The sequence below is a fragment of the Alexandromys fortis genome, unplaced genomic scaffold, assembly GCF_014885135.2.
Source record: "Alexandromys fortis isolate MF-2015 unplaced genomic scaffold, M_Fortis_MF-2015_v1.1 scaffold_73, whole genome shotgun sequence".
NCBI lineage: Eukaryota > Metazoa > Chordata > Mammalia > Rodentia > Cricetidae > Alexandromys > Alexandromys fortis.
The window spans coordinates 4,396,113-4,404,082 of NW_026067959.1; the positions used below are offsets into that span (position 1 = coordinate 4,396,113).

Below are 7,970 nucleotides of genomic sequence, written 5' to 3' on the forward strand. Positions count from 1 at the left end.
CTGAGAAAATACTGCCCACCCCCGTCAGAGATGAATCGACTCCCCCCCCCCCCACCACCACACACACACCCCAAACTGGGAAACAAAGGGAGAGGCAATCGTGTTTATGAAGTTATTGCAAACAAATGCGCTTCAAAAGGAACTGCGGTGACAGATTCCGCTTCACAGTGTCCGTCCTCCGTCCCACCATGACAGGCAGCCTCTGGGGACCCTTCCTCCAATTCTGCCAGGGTTTTTAGTCCTGGTCCTCAGCTGTAAGATGGAATGCAAGGTGCAGAAATATCCTAGCCTAGAGCCTAGACCACCAGCAGGGTCCAGCCAGTTGGTAGCTGTTGAACACTGGAAAACAGTCCCTGGCCTTGTCTTAGGTGTGTAAAGAACATTTGATGGCAAAGATTTAGTACAAAAAAAAAAAAAAAAAAAAAAAAAAAAAAAAAAAAAAAAAAAAAAAAAAAAGGAAGAAGAAAAGAAAAAAGAAAGAGGAAAATGAAAGAAAAAAGATGACTATTTTTTGAATTGATAAAACTTGCTGAGATGATATCTTGAATGTATTGGCTTTAAATACTTCATCAAAATGCATGTCACCTGTTTCTTTTTACTTAAAAAAAACTCCTATAGGACATTTAAAATGATGTGTGCCTCCCACTTGTGGCTGCTGTTATACTCCATTAGGCGGTCTGTCAGTCTAGACTGTGGGTTGAGCAGGCCTGGGGCAAAAGTCGGTGAGCATGTAGAAGCCTAGTTCTCGGTGGTAAAGGGAGTCGGAGAGATTTTAGGCTGGCAGTGACCCCTCTTGCTGAAAAGAGGTACGTCTGTGGCAAAGGCAGCATGTGGAGGCCAGGCTGACAGGCTGCAAACCTGCCTTCCTTCTGGTTCTAATACTTAACCTCAAAGGAACTTTAATATTTAAACCAAATGGCATGTGAGATTTCAGTAGGCTGATGTATTGCTCTCCGCTCAGCCATTTGAGAAATCCTACCGAGGCCTCCGCACAGCTGAACTCCAGGTGCTGCCACATCCCCGGTGGAAGTCTGGCTCGGCACTAATGAGCTGATGAAATTTTTTTCTCACTTGTTTGATATTAAATAGGAAAGCCTTTCGAATTAAACGTTTACAGATAGTGTGAAAATTGGAAGTGTGGGTTTCAGCTGAGCCAAGTACAACAGACCCGAAGGCTGCAGATGCCTGCTGCTGGGGAGAGGGTGCCGTGGGCTCCCCTGCCCTGCAAACGGAAGCGGAGCATTGCTGACTTCCTCCTTCCGGTCATAGGTCGTCCCGGCGCGGTGGTGGGCTCGCTCTGCTGAGGGTCAGGTCTGTCCTGAACATCTTGGTTTAACACAATGGGAACTCACTAGTTTAAGCCAAGAACTTGGTGCTTTCCCGTCCTGAGATTGGATTCCTTTGTTCTGTTTAGAAGCCAACGCCAGCCATGGTGTAAGGGTTCTGGATGGGGCCTCAGACAATGGCGGCAAGCGCTTTCTGAGCGCTGAGATAGCTCTTGCTTCATCTAAAGCGCTGTGTGACATAAAAGGCATGATGTTTGGTTTTGTTCTGTGTTGCTGTTGCCGGGGTGGGGGTGGGGTGCCCACACACCACGGTGAACAGTGTAAAGGCCAGAGGATAACTCCGTGGAGTCAGGTCTCTAACACCTTTATGTGGTTTCCCAGAATCAAACTCAGATCTTCAGGCTTGTGCCGCAAGCTCTTTACCCAATTAGCCATTTCATCACACGCAAACCCGACCACCTGTGTGCTTCCCTTTGTTTTCTTTTCAAGTTGTTCTGGGTTATAGAGAAAGAGGCGGAGACAACTATTAACCCAGCCGGACAGACCTGAACCCGGAACTCGTGTATTGGTGTGAAGACTGAGCCGGGAGGACCATCTCTACAGCATCCAGCAGGAACAGCAAAATGACAAATAAGACTCGTAGTCACTCAGAGGATGGGAGCAACAGGAGGGCCTGAGACAATCGGAAGGTACTTGGTTTGAGGTAAGATGGACCACTCTTGATCTCTAGTGATCTTTCAGAGGTCAGTAGGTCCTGGGTCAGGCTGGCGGCCACGTGCTCTAGAGACGACAACCTTACTTCCATTGAGAAGCCATCTTTGAGTGAGATCATTTAAACTGATTGATGTACAAATGGACGTTTGAAATGAAGCCCAGACCTCCAGGAACTCAGCCATGTCTGTCCCCACAGTGTAGCCCTGGGGTACTACACTTACACACACACACACACACACACACACACACACACACACACAGCTGGTTGGTCAAACATATTGATGTAAAAACATATTGAAAGATCAGAAGTTCAGCATCATTTTAGGCTACATAGTGAGTCCAAGGACACACTGGGATACACGAAACCCCGTTCTTTAAAAGAAAGAAAATAATCGCTCCATGCGTGAGGTAAAGGAAGGATCTTACCTCACTGGCCACCTTGTGTGAACTGCAACCCTCCTTGTGTGAGCTGCACCCGCTCCTTGAACCTCTTGCGAAAAGCTGCTTAACCTTCCCCATGGCACCAGGTGGGCCATGGCAAGGTTTCAGGAAAGGAAACAGAGCTGCAAGGAAGCAATTGGGGAACTCAGAGGGGGAGCAAGGGTGTATGCAGGCCCTGCTTACAAAAGCTGAGTGTGACATCCAGCTAGTCCTGCAGGCTCATCTCTTCTGGGAAGCAAGGAATGAATTCTCACCCCTGCCACCATTACCTCCTTTTATCCCATGAGAACAGTACTTGAACCTCTGGAGTTCTCAGAGAAGGGAGAGTTTTAAAACTCAGTATTTTAGGGCTAGTATGATGGTCTGATGGGTAAGAGCACCTACCATACACACCTGACAACCAGAGTTCAGTCCCAGAACCCACATAGATGTGGAAGAATTGTCCTTTGGCCTCCACACTAATGTCATGCATGATACATGTGCTCCTTCCCCACACATACCACACACACACACACACACACACCAGCAATGAAATTTTGGAAAGAAATCACATTTTTTATAGAAAGCCACATCTAAATAGGGATAGTAAGAGTGACACTGGGGGCCAGGTAGTGGTGGCACACGCCTTTAATTCCAGCCCTTGGGAGGCAGAGGCAGGCAGATCTGTGAGTTCAAGGCCAACCTGGTCTACAAGAGCTAGTTCCAGGACAGGATCCAAAGCTACAGAGAAACCCTGTCTTGAAAACAAAAAGTGGCCATTGGAGAAGGAGTTAGTGTGAGAGACTCTTCTCTACTGAGATGCCTTAAGGGAAGAAAGACTCTTCCTACTTCTTCACCTGAACCAGGCAGTCGTACCTTATGCCCAATTACAACACGAGGCATTTGCTTTGATGTGTCTCCTGTACAGCACCTTGCTCAAGACCCTCGAAGCTGTAAAGACAAATACACAGGAAGCATGAGGATATGGCTTCTGATTTGAAGGGCCTGTTAGGAGTTGAGGTGTTGAAACTGGAACCATTGGGACAGTCAGGAAGTTCCTGCCATCTCCCCAGGGCAAGTGTGTGGCCATTAAGACTGCACATGCTTATACTTCCAGGTTTCTGATGAAAGCAAAATAGGCGAGGACCTGAAAGAGAGCCTGAAGCTCCTCTTCTCTTGGGGTGCACACACCTGCCTCTTCTTAGTTTCTCCAGGACCTGTTTCCTTTTTACAGGTATTATTAAACCTGCTGGACCTGTCACGTCTTTCTTTTTTTTCTGCTAGCTAGAGTCTCTTCATTGTCTTGCTAACCCTCAAAGTGTTAACTTCCAAACAACCCCCTGGGCTTGATGCACATAGGATAGGGAAAACTGTGTGAGCCTGGTGTCAGCATGCTACGCTGGACACATTCCTTAATGTGTGTCAACTCTGCAGCTCACTCAACTTTTCCAGATGTGGCTGGCTGGGCTGCCGAGCTGGTGACACTGCAGATGGATGGCCATGGCCCCACTGCTGGCGGACGAGCATGGCACCTTTGATGTGACGGGGTGACTCTTCTCATCTCTTAGCCAGAAGGAAAAGCTATTTTCTTCTGCAGAGTTCTCTGCCTTCCCTCCTCCAGGAGACCATATAGTCGTCAGCGTACAGGAGCTGAGAGCTCAGGTTCTCACTGCGGTGTGTAGCCAGCAATCTCTGGGAGGCAGGATGGATATTAAGGAGGGCTTTCAGAAAGGGATCTCTTAAAAGAGGCTCTGTCTACACACACACACACACACACACACACACACACACACACACACACACTTATGATTTCTCCATAAAGTTTATCACACACAAGAAATAGTCTCTTCATCAGTTTGTGTCGTAAGCACACAAAATAAGGCACCCGTGTCCCTTGCAACCATGCATCTTTTACCATTCCATCCTGTGTGCAGAAGTCTCTCCCTTCTACCACAATAGAAAGTTAAGATTGAAATTTAAAGAAAAGAAAAATGTCTTTATCTTTCTTCTTTCAAAGAGAAATCGTAAAATGGGGGGGATACATAGAATTTTCTTTTTCGGCAGCATAAGATGGGTTTAAGACTTTTTTGTTTTTAGTTTTGAGGTGTATCATGGACTTAATTGCAAGGAAGCTTCTTGCCTAATCCAAAACCCATGAGATTCACATAGTTAAACAAATTAAAACCAAATGACATGTTCAAAACTGCAGGGAAATGATCGTAATGCCCAGGTGGAGAAGGCTGGGAAAGGAGTCTGCACATTTAGTTCAAGCTATTAAAGAGTCTGTGGGCCGCACTGGGGCCCTTGCGTGTGAGAAGTCAAAGTGTTTCTCCCCACGACCCTCCTGTGTGTGGTGGGAGGAAACAGCTCATCTTGGGCCTTTGCAGACTTCTCCAGCTGCTCTCAACGCTCACTCAGTACCGTTAGGCAACTCGCTTTCTTCTCCTCCGCTCCGGATTCTCTGAACACACCAAGCATCTTTTGCTCCTCCTCCAGTCCAGTATCCAGCTGTGGTTCTGCATTCTATACGAGCATCTGTGCTGTACCACTTCAGGATCAAGAGGGGCTTGTAAAAGTCCCCAGTAACTCCAAGTCAAGAGGGTGGCCCTGGGAGCTGAGGATGTCCTTGATCAGGAGAGGGCTTGTCCTGCATGCAGAAGACACCAGGGTCAATCTTCAGGGCCACACAAATGAGACGTGGTAGTGCGTACCTATAGTCCTAGCACTCAGGAGGCACAGGCAAGAGGATCAAAAAAGTCCAAAGTCATCCTTGGCTACAGAGTGAGTTCGAGATCAGTCAAGGATAAGGAAGTCCTCACTCTCTAAAACAAACAAGTAGGGATGGTAAAATGTCAGTAAGGATGTCTGAAAAAGCTGTAAGGAATCACACTATTAACTATCTACCTAAAAATACACATGTTAGTATTAACTATCTACCTAAACATACACATAACTTAGTATTAACTATCTACCTATAATACACATAACTTAGTATTAACTATCTACCTAAAATACACATAAGTTAGTATTAACTATCTACCTATAATACACATAACTTAGTATTAACTATCTACCTAAAAATACACATAAGTTAGTATTAACTATCTACCTATAATACACATAAGTTAGTAGTAGTTAAGTGTACATGTAGAGTTTAAATGAAATTTTTCCATCTGGACTAACAATGAACCTTCCAAGAGTCAAAGACCACTTCACAAAAACCCCAGCACTGGGCATGGGACAGTCTCTTCAGAGGTGTTGGTCAGGGTTGCCCAAGACACTCCTGAAACATTTCAAGCTATTGGTACTGCCCTTGGTTGCCACCCCAACCCCCTAAAGGTGGAAAGGAAGTCCCTATTGCTGAAGTCACCATGCACTTCAGACACAGGGCCCAGAGGGCCCCGAACTAGATCTGACCTGAATGGTTCCTCCCAGAGGACTAGCTTTTATGGTACCAGAATGCTTTACAAACTTCCAAAGTGGGAAGCAACCAATAATTATACCTAGTCACGACACTTGTGAACCTCAGCAACAACTTGCATGGCACGATGACCCTAAGGCTATAGTAATGGCACACATACCTTGGTGGTAACCGAGAGCTCTCTCATTGGACTTATGATCCACTCAATACGAGGGAATTCATGCCTGACATAGGAGACCTAGCCAACCACCCAGGGCTGGTGAAGTCAAAGATTTTAGAAGGGAATCTACAACCACGCTTTACTAAACCAGCATAAGTTCTAGTGACAACTAAATATCTCCTCTTTTACTCACAATTAAGTGTGGTTCTCACCCCTCCTCAAGGATATTTCCTCTTGCAACAGAGACCATCTCAGAAAACCACAACCAACCAAAATGCAAGGTTATGGAGCCTAGCTCCAAGCAAGACACTCCACAACTAAGGTTCAAGGAACATTGCGGAAGAGGAGGTAGCAAGATTGTCAGAGGGAGTTTGCCATGAGACCGTGTCTCCTCGGAATGTCAGGAGCTACATCTATAAAGTCTCCATATGACCTAAACCTGAGCTGCAGAATGACAGTAGATGCTCATATAGACGAGGGAGGGGGAAGCCCAGGAGACTTCAGTCAATACAAAGAACTACAGGCAACTAAGGAATCTAACAGTGGGAGAAAGTGGTGTCCACAGAAAAGGACACCAGCTGCTTATATCCAATACCAATGGTCAGCCCTGAAAACATACATACAAGTAACATTATACATAATATATGATAATATATAATATATTATAATATATAACACATACAAATAACATCATGCATTATATATTATAATACATGCAAGTAACATACATTATATATTGTTATACATATATATTGATATAATGTATAATGTTACTTGTATGTATATATAACATATAATATAGGCCAGGCGGTGGTGGCGCACGCCTTTAATCCCAGCACTCGGGAGGCAGAGGCAGGAGGATCTCAGTGAGTTCGAGACCAGCCTGGTCTACAAGAGCTAGTTCCAGGACAGGCTCCAAAACCACAGAGAAACCCTGTCTCGAAAAACCAAAAAAAATATATATATATATAATATAATATATTATAATAATATATGGTATATAGTGTATAATGTTACTTGTATGTATGTACAATATGTAATATGTATTATAATAATATATAATGTATAATGTTACTTGTATGTAATGTAACATTGAAAAAGCAAAGGGTTAATATATATTATATAATATATACAATTATATATTGAGAAGGTTGTGTTTAATTTAGGTGTGTGTATATGTGAGTGTATGTGTATGTGTGTACAACAGCAATTAATGAAAAAAGAAGCCATGAACTTGAAAAGAGCCAGGAGGGGTATATGGGAAGGTTTGGGGGACAAAAGGTAAGGGGAAATGATATAATTATATTCCAATCTTAAAAACTAAAAGAAATAAACTGTGACATCACATTAGTCTTGGTTTGAGGTATACTCCATTATTGAATAGTTGGGAGCGTTATTGAGCTTTGGTTTTCGCATCTGGAAAACAGGATTAATGCTCACTTTGCCAAGACATGGTGAGCGGAGACCACACATGTAAAGCCACAGCAGAATACTCTCCTCATAATCGGCTCCCCATCTTCACAGCCGTTTGTGACAGCACAATGGATTTCTTTTTTCTTTTAGTTCCAGACAAAGTGCGGGAGGCTGGTTGTCAATGGGCCTACAGGAGTTTGTTCCTTCAGAAGGTATAGTGAGAGGCAACTGTAAGACTCCCATGGCCTAGCCAGGCAATGGTGGCGCACACCTTTAATCCCAGCACTCGGGAGGCAGAGGCAGGCGGATCTCTGTGAGTTTGAGACCAGCCTGGTCTACAGAGCTAGTTCCAGGACAGGCTCCAAAGCTACAGAGAAACCCTGTCTCGAAAAACCAAAAAAAAACCAAAAAACAAAAAAACAAAAAACAGGCCCACAATGCAAATGAAGATCAGCAACAAGAATGGTTTGAGCCCGGTGCTCCTCTGCGCTAACGGAAAGGACTCCTCAGGTGGCTATTCTTCTCTCCACCCAGGAGCAGAAAGAGCCCTCACAGT

The 7,970-nt window shown here is 44.7% G+C and overlaps 1 long non-coding RNA gene across 1 annotated transcript in view; it reads right to left on the reverse strand.

The window, feature by feature from the left end:
* Positions 1–4,403: 4,403 nt before the first annotated feature.
* LOC126507980 (uncharacterized) overlaps positions 4,404–7,970 on the reverse strand; it is an 18,343-nt gene continuing 14,776 nt past the window's right edge. Inside the window, exon 3 of the long non-coding RNA XR_007593680.1 lies at positions 4,404–5,067. This is a non-coding gene — a long non-coding RNA (uncharacterized lncRNA). The remainder of the gene's footprint in view (positions 5,068–7,970) is intronic.